The sequence below is a fragment of the Rattus norvegicus genome, chromosome X (genome assembly GCF_021556685.1).
Source record: "Rattus norvegicus strain SHRSP/BbbUtx chromosome X, alternate assembly SHRSP_T2T, whole genome shotgun sequence".
Taxonomy (NCBI): domain Eukaryota; kingdom Metazoa; phylum Chordata; class Mammalia; order Rodentia; family Muridae; genus Rattus; species Rattus norvegicus.
In genome coordinates this window covers 43425720-43438586 of record NC_141554.1, presented here as the reverse complement: position 1 = coordinate 43438586, position 12867 = coordinate 43425720, and the positions used below count along the sequence as shown (strand labels likewise).

At 39.9% G+C, this 12867-nt stretch overlaps 1 pseudogene; it reads right to left on the bottom strand.

Annotated features, from left to right (window-relative positions):
* Positions 1-1999: 1999 nt before the first annotated feature.
* LOC108349219 (40S ribosomal protein S6 pseudogene) lies at positions 2000-2773 on the bottom strand (annotated as a pseudogene).
* Positions 2774-12867: the final 10094 nt, after the last annotated feature.

Sequence of the window (12867 nt, the reverse complement as noted above, 5' to 3'; positions counted from 1 at the left end):
GTAATGAGGGGGAAGAGAAGCAAAGAGGGCAGGATGGCAAGAAAATGTCTAGATGAGCTTGCAATGACTCCCAAGGAGACAAAACCAACCACTTAATCATGGAAGATACCTCCAGATAAACTATACATGGAGTGGTGTGTCACAATAGCCCCATGAAATGGAGGGGAAATGAGCCTAATGGGCTTTAACAGCTGGCCATCACTTGTTTCTTGTTTCTCATATGTCAAGGTTCGCCCCATGTGAAGTTAACTCATATACATTTACCTGATTCTAAAGTCATTAAGAAAACAAGATACACAGTCAGGAATAGGGTTGGAAAATAGGAAGAAAATCTAATTTTGAGTCTCAGCCTTAAAGAAAAGGATCACTTGGGCCAGACAAAAATGTGTACTAAAGCAACACAAAGGGCAGAGGGTCACTGAGAAAAAGAGGTTGAGTGGGCTTTGGAAGGAGGAGAAAATGGTATATATACATCAGTGTCTAAAACCTAGAATGAAAGGTAAACTACCAGTCTTTCCATTCTTAAATCAGAGTATTTCTGCTGTAATTTCCTAAAGATGTGTACTGGATTCTGTTGATTTAAAAAAAAAAACTAGAGCATGCTCCACCATGTTCATAGCAGCCTTAATTATAATAACCAGAAGGTGGAAAGAACCCAGATGCCCTTCAACAGAGGAATGGATACAGAAAATATGGTACATCTACACAATGGAATATTACTCAGCTATCAAAAACAATGACTTTATGAAATTCGTAGGCAAATGGTTGGAACTGGAAAATATCATCCTGAGTGAGGTAACCCAATCACAAAAACACCCATGGTATGTACTTACTGATAAGTGGATATTAGACCAAAGACTCAGATACCCAAGAAACAATTCACAGACCATATGAAGGAAGACTAAAATGTGGATGCTTCAGTCCTTCTTAAAGGGTGAACAAAATACTCATGGGAGGAAATACAGGGACAAAGAGTGGAGCAGAGACAGAAGGAAAGGTCATCCAGAGACTGCTCCACCTGGGGATCCATCCCATATGTAGCCACCAAACCCAGACACTATTGCAGATGCCAAGAAGTGCATGCTAACAGGAGCCTAATATAGCTGTCCCCTGAAAGGCTCTGCCAGAGCCTGACAAATACAGAGGCGGATGCTTCCAGCCAACCAGTGAGCTGAGAACAGGGTCCCCAATGGAGGAGTTAGAGAAAGGATTGAAGGAGCTGAAGGGGTTTGCAACCCCATAGGAAGAACAACAATATCAACCAACCAGACCCCCCAGAGCTCCCAGGGACTAAACCACCAACCAAAGAGTACATATGGGGTGAACCATGACTCCAATCACATATGTGGCAGAGGATGGCATTGTCTGGCATCAATAGGAACAGAAGTCCTTGGTCCTGTGAAGGATCATTTCCCCAGTATAGGGGAATGCCAGGGTGTTGAGGTAGGAGTGGGAGCATCTTCATGGAAGCAGGGGTGGGGGGAGGGGAGAGGGAATGAGGTGGAATGGGATAACATTTGTAATATAAATATATAAAAATCCAATAAAAATAAAATAAAATAAATTGGAGCTGACACTTGTAGTTGCCTTCTCCAACACATTTTTTGTCATTTCTTTGTCATAAAGTTAATTCTCAGACAAATACACAGTCATTCATAAGTAAGACTACATTTTCCAGTGTAGATTGTGCTCTAATATGTTTTATCCCATAAGATATAAATATATCCTGTAGGGAAACCTCTGGAGCACCTTCTTAAAAGATAAAATGATGGCCTATTTCCACTTGTTCATTTTTATTTTATTCCATGAATCTAGAAGTGATGGCTGGAACTCTAGCCACTATTTTAGAGCATAAATATAAAAGAGTGATGGCGTGAGAATCCCAAAACAATATAGATACCCAATAATTTTAAAAGTTATTATGCCAGCCTTGTATTGCCTAGTCTTAGATTTTACTTACATAGATAAAAAATCTTCTTTCATTTTTCAATGTCTGATCATTTATTTGTTACTCATAAAAGCTCTTATTTTTATTAGACTCATACTGATAAGTAGAAGATCTCAGCATGGACAGCCTACATCTCTTGGCAATCTGTCCCTGGCATTTTTCTTTGGCTTCCTTCATCCTCTTGGCTAAAGGTTTAGCATTTTATACAGCTCTTGCCTTGTTTTTCTTAGTGTGTTTTTTCTTCTGAGCAGTATGTTGCCATTTGTGTTGCAGAACACATGGAGTGACAAAATGTTTTGGTGCTTTGGTCCCAGGCTTCTTACCTTCTTTATTTAAGAGCTTTCTGATAACGTAACGGTGGACATCATCTTCATTGGAGAGATTGAAATGTTTTCAGAACCTGCTAGCTCTTTGGGTCCCAGCTGCCAAGGCTCAGTAGTGTCTTGTCAGTCTAGGAATATCCTTCTTTTCTTTTTGACAATTAACAGAGCAGAGAACACACAGCTTAACATCCACAATGTATCCATGAACAGAGTTGAGTTTCTCCTCTCCGGTTCTCCTCAGTCTATAAGAAGAATGCACCTTACACAAGTGTAGGTACACTCTGCCTTGGGCCAAGACACCTTTATTCATGGGGATACTGGTTGTTGTTCCCACCACAGACTTTGATGGTATAAGCCTTTCACTCTTCACCCAGGGCATCAGCAGGTAGTTCTGTGACCATGCACTTCTAACAGAAAGTACAAAGCTCGCCTTCATTGTCCGCTTCAGTGAGTTTCTGACAGCTGATGATTAGGAAGGAGCTACTCAGCTTCATCTTGACATAGCCACCTAGAGGACACCAAAGAGTCATCTTCCATAGTTTATGCTTCCTGTATTTTGATCTTATAATACATATATCTGAACCTGATCAACCTAATAATTATACCTTTTAGCATCTTGTCTAGGATTCAAATATAATATGTCAGTGATTCCTCCTCTGTGTTCCAGCTTTTAAAAGTAAAAGCCACACTTATATGTCTCAAAATTTCCAGGACTATTGTGAACAACACTGCATTAAACCATTTTCTCTGCAAAGAAACGATAAATGATACAGCCCATGACCCACGGCAGCTCCTGAAGGTATGGTCAAAGTGTATATTGTAACATTTCTGACAATTTTAGCTTTCTTCCTTCCAATAACATGTGCTTTAAATAATAAATGCGCATACCCACGCGACTGCCATCCTACATTGCTGTCCCAGCAGAAGCAATCAGAAATCATCCCAGTGATGTCTTCAGGGCACATCTATGGAGACTCAGTAAGTTGCTGCAGTTTTATAGAAATTGGAAGGGGAAGAAGCATTGCAGAAACTTCCAAAAGAATTATGTGAAGAATTTCTGTCAGAACAATCCCAGAATCCAGCTGGGTGATATCTCGCCTTTCTTTTCCATGTGGAAACTCTGCTCAAAGTGCACATTTTCTCCCTCACTCGCCCCCCTCTCTCATTCCTTCTCTCTCTGTCTCTCTTACACACACACACACACACACACACACACACACACACACACACACACACACACACACACTACAAACAACAAATACATAAGCCCTACGCAGAATTTACCAGTTTTCACTAGCCAGGATTAGTTTTGCAATCAGTGATAAGCCCCAGCAAAACAAACTTCTTCTGGACTACGTTGGAGTGACTCTGGGCAACCAGACTAAATGGCCCAAATATTCATCAGAAGGCAAACATGTGTGTTTGCTATCAAGCCAAGCAGAACCTTAGGAAACGAGGTTTAAATGAGGAAAAATTTGGAGAATCTTCAATAGTAAAAATGTAACTGTTTCTTTTACGGTTTGACTACAAATAATCCTTAAACACATTTTGACAACAGATCTGTTAGGGATGCCAAGAAGCACAGAATATGCCTATTACACTCTAGAGGAGACAAAGCCTTCCTCTCTGTGTGTTCCTCTTTGGTCCTGACATTTGGTTCTAACATTTCCCTACCCCTCAGAGATGCTTTCTGTCTTTGTTCTCCCTTCCATAAGACCCTAAACAACTGTAGCAAAGCTTGATCTCCCTGTTCTTCTGGCAGGTGTTATGCTTGTCACTGAACTGAACCGAAATGGTTCTCCTCTTGCTCTAATGAAACCTACCTATAGTAGGAACTGCTTGCCTCCACCATCCTTCCCCATTATCAGAAACCCAGGGTGGGCCTGCCTTGAAGGTAAATAAAGCTGTGGGTTTTATGTTTATTGGTTTGTTGTCAGTTTTTGTTTTGGTGTTTGCTTTATTTTTGATTGAGGCTGTGTTTTGCTGTGTATCTCAGCTTGACTTGGAACTGAATATATAGCCTTAGTTGACCTCAGGGTTGTGATTCTCCTACACCAGCCAACCAAGTGCTAGAGTTAGGTATATGTCACCACACCCAGCTAAACTTTCACTTTGCTACCAACTTCCTATTAATTTGAACAATTAGAGTGGAAAATAATAAGCATATTGAGGTGGGCCTTAGTTTGAGCAGAAGCTGTCTTTCTTGCTTCTGTTCCTACCATGAGGAGACTGGGACATGACTAAACTAGCTATTCAAGGAGGAGTAAGAAATATGTGAATCAAATATGAACTCAACCTACAACCATAGCTTCTTCACTAAGCCTAGCAAGGCCACTATATGCTCTTTGTTGCTTAGACCTTGTAGTTGTTTCCACGAGATGGTAATGGATAAAAACAGTTACTTATTATAAGTTACTCAAAGGTCAAACTCTGGATTCCATTTGCTTGGGTTTAATGGTAAACTCTCTGAATCAAAATTGGATGAACTCAAGCAAATTATTGACACTTTGTGCTTTTATTTGCGTATCCATAAACGGAGGGTAACGTGTTAAGAGGATTAGATTTCTCAAAACATTCTAAGTACATGAAACAATACCTGGCATGCAGTATACATCCAATAAATATTTCCTAACATTCTTTTATCTAACAATAAAGCCGCTGTTATATTTTTGCACAGAAATACACAGTTGAGATTCAACTTGGAAACTGAGAATTCTGGCAGGAATTTTGATTGGGATCATATTAAATCTGTAGAAGACAGACAGAGCGCATTGTAATCTTAATATTTGTATGTACTTTGTATTTATATTCATAAGAATGTCTCTTCATTTATTTAGATATTTTATCTGATCTTTCAGCAATATTTTCTACTTTAAGCATTAAGATCTTATAGGTACCTGTTCAATTTTTTAATGTTTAATTTTGACAGGTTGGTTATACTCTTTGCTACAGAGAAATAGAATGGCAAGTATCTAAGATTCAAGAGGAGGGACTGTCATTTAAGGTTTAAAATACCCTACAACTGATTCCCACTGACAAAAGGGAAATCAGTTTTCTCCAAGGAAGAGTAACTGGGTGTATCAACCACACCCGAGGAAGGCCTTGTGCTCAGGAGTAGATGACCAGCACAAAATAAATGCCATGCTTTTTGTGGATTTCTTTTCATTTCATTTTTCTTTTATTTTGGCAATTTTGGGGGTTTTGTTAGTCTTTTTCATGTTTGTTTTGTTTTTCATTGTGTTTTGGGGGATATTTTTGTGGTTTTTTTTTTTTTTTTTTTTTTTAGAATTTTGTGAGTTCAAGGTCAGCCTGATTTACACAGTGAGTTCCAGGATATCCATGACTATGGAAATAGAGACCCTGTATCAAAAAAAAATTTTTTGCAGAGCCAGTCAGCTTCAGAATTTCCACACAACAAAGGGTCTCAAGGAAACATCTCTGCAAAGATACAACCAACATGCCACTTATCCACAGGTGGTGTATGTAGACTGCAAAACTTCAGGAGTGTGAGATTAGGATGTAACAATCTTAGGTGATCTTAGGGATCTCTGGTAGCTGTAGAATCTAGCTAGGCCAAAATTAGCCAGCTTTCAAGTCTCATCACCTGTCACAAGATCTCAAGTTTCTCTAACCTCAGATCTTGGTAAATGATACAATTTGCATGAAGGAAATCTAGACCCCTCTGATACTGTCACTTGAGAACCTCTATGGTCTTAGTTGGCAAACCTGGTGAAGGTGAAGAGACACCATAACCAAGGCAACTCTTATAAGGACAACATTTAATTGGGGTTGGCTTACAGTTTCAGAGGTTCAGTCTATCACATCAAGATAACAAGCATGGCAGTGTTCAGGCAGGTATGGTACTGGAGGAGCCAAGAGTTCTATATCTTGATTCTAAGGCATCCAGAAGGAGATTCTCTTCCACAGGCAGTCAGGAGGAAGCTCCATTCCACATTGGGCAGAGCCTGAGCATAGGATCCTCAAAGCCCACCTCAACAGTGATCAACTTCCTCTAATATAGCTACATCTCCTCCAATAGGTCACACCTCCTAATGTTGCCATATCACATGGCCCAAACATATTGCATTCACCCCAGTGTCCATCAGCTACATAACATAGGCATCCTCAAATACTTCTAACCTCCTCAGTAAGACCACCTCAAAATCCGTGCTAATGGAAAGGCTCACTCAAATCCCTCCTCCACTGGGGACTCTAAAGGGTCATAAAGTGGCCACTGTGTAGATCATGGACCTTGCACACTATCCCATAAGCACTGGCACTAATTTCAATCACTGACTCATACATTATGATTGTCCGATGGAAGGGATAACCTGATGATGAGCCAAGAGGGGTCGGGGTAGCTATTTATTGGAGGCTAGGAACTGGTTCCTATGGTACCCTGTACCCAGGCTCAGTAACATGGGGCTAGATGTCATGGACAAGAACATAGAAACAAGCTTAAGACTCCCTTCACTCATTGGTCAGATTTATGCCTATGTAGTTCATAGTTTCAATGATGTTATCTATGATATTATTTCAATTCATAATTATTTATCACTACAATATTCTATTTTGACCCTTGTATTATGAAATTATGGTAAACTAACTTAATTGTTGTAGTAGCTTTTTGATATGTTCTTTTGTATTTAATAAACAGATTATCATTTTATTTGTTCTTGAAGACAATTTTATTTCTTGCTTTTTCCATTTTCAGGCTATTTCTTTTCCTTGCCTTTTACAATAGCTAGGACTTCTAGTACAATGTCAAAATAGAAATGATCTGAACAAATACACTTTCATTATTCTTTAAATTTTTTATTATTTGACAGTTTCATACATATTTATAACAAATTTTAGCCATTTTAATCACTATTCCCCACTATTATCAGCACTGATCCCCTGCAATCTCTTGCTGAAACCCTTCTCAAAAAATCTTCTTCCTATTTTCATGTTATCTTTTTATCTCTTTTTGAGGGGGAGGGGGTATTCCTTATTTACATTTCAAATGTTATTCCCTTTCCTGGTTTCCTGTTCATAATTCCCCTAATCCCTCCCCCTCCCCCTCCCCTTCTATAAAGGTGTTCCCCCTCCCCATCCACCCTCCCTTAGCACCCCCCTCTCCACAGTCCCCTACACTGGGGGTCCAACCTTGGCAGGACCAAGGGCTTCTCCTTCCATTGGTGCCCAGCAAGGCCATCCTCTGCTACATATGCAGTTGGAGCCATTTGATGTTATCTTTTTGCATATGAACGACCAAGTTTAGTTTCTTGAGCAAGTATAGGTGGGAGTTTACTGGAGCAAAAAGCAACTTATCAATGACACATGCCCTACTCTTTTGAGAGTCGGAGATGATGTCAATTTTCAGTTCTTTACCCCTGCCCAACTTAAATGAAGCAAGTTTTTACCCCTGAACGGCCTTGGTGCTATATTCAAGTCAGGCCTGCCCTGATCTGAACCAGTGCAGTGATGCCTGTTCGAGATGCCTGAGATGTGTACCACAAGGAGGAGATGGAGAGTTTTGCCTAAAAGGCAAAACTTGTTCAATACATGTCCCTCATCATAAAGATTTTCTATTCTAATAAGGAAATGATCTTTTGGGAATTAATCTTTAATGCTTCTAATGTTATTGGACAAGAGTTGCTTTGGCAGGCCCATCCAAGTTGAATAGGGGTAAAAAGCTGAAAATTCACATCATTCTCAACTCTCAGGAATGCACCCTGACTTTGGTGGAGACAGGAATTGGCATGACCAAGCCTGAAAACATAGATAATGTAGAAACCATTGCTCGGTCTGGCACAGAAACTTTCATGGAGGCCCTCCAGGCTGGTGCAGACATCTCTAGTATTCAGCAGTTTGGTGTTTGTCTTGGGATTTCTATTGCTTTAATACAAATATCATGACCAAAATAACTTGGGAAGTAAATGCTTTATTTCATCTTACATCTCATAGTCCATCATTCTGAGGATTCAGGACAGGAACTCAGGGCAGAAACCTAGAGGCAAGAACTGATACGGAAGCCATAGGATAATGATTCTTATTGGCTTGTTCCTCATGACTTGCTCAATCTGCTTTCTTATACACACCAGGAATATCTGCCCAGGGTAACAACACACACAATTGGATGGACCCTTCCATATGACTCACTATTTTTTAAAATGCCCCCATAAGACTGGGGTGTGGTGGGACTATACTTTAATCCTAGCACTGGGGTTGGGGGGAGAGGCAGGTGGATCTCTGTGATTTCAATGCCATCATAGTTTACCTAGCAAGTTCCAGGACAGGCAGGACTACATAGAAAGACCCTGTCTCACAAAGAGACAGGGGTGGGTCCACAGGCCTGCCTCTAGGCCAATCTTTGGAGTAATTGTCTCAATTTTGATTCCCTCTTTTCAGATAATTATAGCTTTTGCCAAGTTGACAAAAAGAGAGACAGTATTGGATTTCATTCTGTCTCTTTGGTGGCAGAGAAAGTTGTGATCACAAAGCACAATGATAGTGAGCACTGTACAGGCATATCATGGTGGTATGAGCACCATGAGCAGGGTATAAAACTGATACATCACCCCTAAAGAATACTTAGAGGATAGGAGGCTCAATGTAGTGGTTAAGAAGCATTCATAGTTCATGAGCTATTCCTTCCTTCTTTCTTTCTGTCTCTCTTTCTTTCTTTCTTTTGGATAAGAAAGGCAAGGCGCAGAGCAATGATAATGAAGCAAAGTAAAAGAAGGAAGAGGACAGTAAGAATGATAGGGAGAATCCTAAGATTGAAGTAAGATCAGATAAGGAGGGTGATACTGTCAAAAATAAGAAAAAGAAAATTAAGGAGAAATACATTGTTCAGAGAGAACTGAGCCAGACCAAGTCCATTTGGACCAAAAACCCTAATTGTGAATTCTATACAAGCCTCACCAGTGATTTGGAATACCACTTGGCAGTCAAAAACTTCTTTGTAGAAGGTCAATTGGAATTCATGGCATAGTTCATCATCTTTTGGCAAGTTCCTGTTGTCCTCATTGAGATCAAAAAGAACATCAAGCTCTGTGCTCATCATATGTTCATCATGGGCAGCTGTGTTGAATTAATAACAGGTTCTCACAACTTCATCTGTTATGTGGTTGATTCCAAGGATGAACATCCCCCAAGAAATGTTCCAGCAGAGCAAAACCTTGAAAGTCATCCACAAAATCATTGTGAAGAAGGGACTTGAGATCATCTCTAAGCGGACAGAAGAAAGAGCAAAAGAACTATGAGAAATTCTGTGATGTGTTCTCTAAAAACCTTGAGCTTGGAATCCATGAAGATTCCACTAAATGGTGGTGATGCTCTTCTGAGCTACTGGGCTACCACACCTCTCACTCTGGAAGGCGATATGACTTTCATGTCAAAGTATGTATCTCCCACGAAGGAGACAGAAATACATTTACTACATCACTAGTGCAAGCAAAGACTGAGTAGTCAACTCTGCCTTCATGGAGTGTTTGAAGAAATGGGACTTTAAGATGATATTTATACATAAACCTATTTTCAGGTGCTGCATGCAACAGGTCAGGGAGTTGTGTGGGGGAAAGTCAGGTATCTGGGTGGCAAAGAGCTAGAAAAAATGAGAAAAAGAACATGGAGGAGAACAAGAGAAATTTTAAGAATCTCTAAAAGCTAATGAAGATCTTGGATAAGAAAGTCCAGAAGGTGTCAATCTCCAATAAGCTTATCTCTTCATTGTGCTGCCCAAACACTCCAAGACAACTCTACAATGGGTTACATGACAGGCAGAAAGCACGTAGATATCCACACAGACCATCCCATTATGGAGAACCTGCAGCGATGGCTGAAGCAGACAAAATGGCAAGGCTTTCAGAACCTAGTAGTGCTACTGTTTCAAACCACTTTGCTCTCCCTGGCTTCTCCCTTGAGAATCCTCAGATCCACTTTGTCTACATCTACTGTATGATCATACTAGGCCTCAGCACTAATGAAAACTGAAGTGATAGTAGAAAACCTGAGCCCCACTGATCCCACCACTTTTGCGTGATGCAGATACTATCATTTCACGTGGAAGTAAAGTTCCCGCTGAGAAGCCTGTTCCCTTTGTGTGTTTTTCTCTTTGGCTCTCCAGCAAGCAGCCTTGACTGACCATGACCCACTTGGCTCTCTGCTGACGCCTGCGGGTTATTTTCTTCTCTCCTGTCCTTAGCGTCTTAGAGTAGAACAGTCTCCGGTCCTTCACCAAAACCTGTGAAGATGTGCATTATGATTGGTTCATTTGTTTTATTTATTTTGCTCTGAAATGTAGAGTGATTTTTACCACTCAGATTAACTATAGATTAGTCCATTGTGTGTTGTGCTGTGTGTAGATGTGGGTGCACATATGTGCACATGCATGTGGAAGCCAGAGACAACATTGGGGGCTATTTTCAGACACCATTCACTATTTTTTTAAGACAGGCTTTCACTGGCCTGAAACTCAGGAAGTATGCTATGCTGGCTGACCAAAAAGCCCCAGAAAATCTGCATATTTCTATTCCCCCAGCACTGGGATTACAAGTTTTACACCAAACCTGGTTTTTTATTTGGATGCTGAGGATAGAATTCAGGGCCTCATTCTTCCTTGCCAGGTAAGCATTTTACCAACTGAGCTGTATACCCTAACCAGCTTCTCACTTTCTGGATAACATTTTTGATGTACAAAGTCTGTTTCTTTTTAATTATTGAGTTATTTTTTTCTGGCCAGAGAGATAACTCACTGGATAAAAGGACCTGCACTGAGTCTGAGAACCCGAATTTGACTCCTAGGACCCATAATGGTAGAAAAAAAGAACTGATTACCAGGTATTATCCTGTGCCTCCCATGCATGTGCCATAGCATGGACATACCTATACACACACACACACACACACACACACACACACACACACACACACAAATATTTTTAAAATTTTCAATTTTCACAAAGTACAATTACCAATTTCTCTTTTTGGTTATGTTTTTGGTATGTGTTTTTAATATCCTGTCTGAGAGACCCATTCCCAATTCAAGGTCATGTATGTTTTCTCCTAGGTATCTTGGTAAGAGAATAGCTTTAGCTCTTAGAATTATATATTCACTTTGAGTACTTTTTGTCTATGTTGTAAGTTATTAAGTCTAAATTCATGGTTTGGGACTAGGATATCTATTTTTTCCATGTACTATTTTTTAAACAGACAGTTCTTTACTTCTCTGAACAATCTTGGCACCCTTCTTGAATGACTACTAACCACAGATGGATAGGTAAGGCACATCTTAAAGATAAAAGCTTACATTTAGCTAATATGGTACAAGTTTTATATCTAGAGGGTACTTCAAGTTATGTTTTGATAAAATATATAGATATATAAGCACAAATAGTTTCTCAAATAGTGGCATTTTGCTTTCATTAGGAGTATCTTTCTTTAACAAATACTTTAAATGTGACAAAATTTTAAAATAAGTTGTCTCTAATTTTGATTTTAAATGGTTCTATAAATTTCGTGCTGTGAAATTGTAAATACTATCAAAGTCATTCTACATTAGTATAAAGTATACATTTATCCAATTAAAAATAGGAACTTCAAAAGATTCTTCAAAGTTAAAATAGTCCAACATTCAATTATAGAATTGCAAAATTAAATCATACAAATCATTTGAATGCTCATCATTTAATTTCAGTTCCCCTGTTGTTTTCCAGAAATAAATTTGTGTCTTCCTGTTTGCAAGTTTTGTTTGCAGTGATTTTACTTTTGTAAAATCTTCAAATGAGCTTTCAATGAATAATGATTAAACATTTCCAAATGCAGTCCTACTGCAACTTAATATGCCAAGGCAGATTGACATCCAAGGGAGGCATCCTCTTCTCTGAGGATAGGGTGAGAGGGAAGGGTAGAAGGGAGGAGGGAGGGAAGGACTGGAAGGAGAAGAAAGAAGAGAACCTGTGATCCAGGATGCAAAGTAAAAACATTAATTAATTAATTAATTAATGGAACATTTCAAATGCTTTTGATGAATCAAAAACTAAAAGTTGAAAACTTAAAAAAACCCAGCCAGTTTTGTGTCTACTTGACACACGCTAGAGTAATCAGGAAGGAAGGAGACTCAGTCAAAGAAATGACTCCATGAGATCCAGTTGTAAGATATTTTCTCAATTAGTGCACAGTGTGTGGGGGGCACATGTGGGTGCTGCTGTCCCTGGGGTGGTACTATCGAGTTCTGTAATAAAGCACCCCACTTCCGGTTTCCTCCTGCACCTGGAGCTGAAATGCTCCCACAGCTCTCTTCACACAGATTCCCTGGGGGAGAGACCTGGACTACCAGAATTGCAGACAATCCTGAAAGCACAGGGAAGATTACCACTTCTACTCACATTCCTGGCCCAAGAGGAACCTGCCTGAAGCCCTCTGGACACAGGAACTAAGGAGCAGTCTGGGACAGGATCTTTCTGGTTTCCTCCTGCACCCTGAGCTAATCCTGTGACACAGCTCTCTGTACCCAGATCTCACTAGGCAAAAGCCAGTCTCCAGGTGCGCTGACATAGGGAATTACAAGGGAGACAAGACACTGTCAGAGACAGCAAGACCAACTGACAT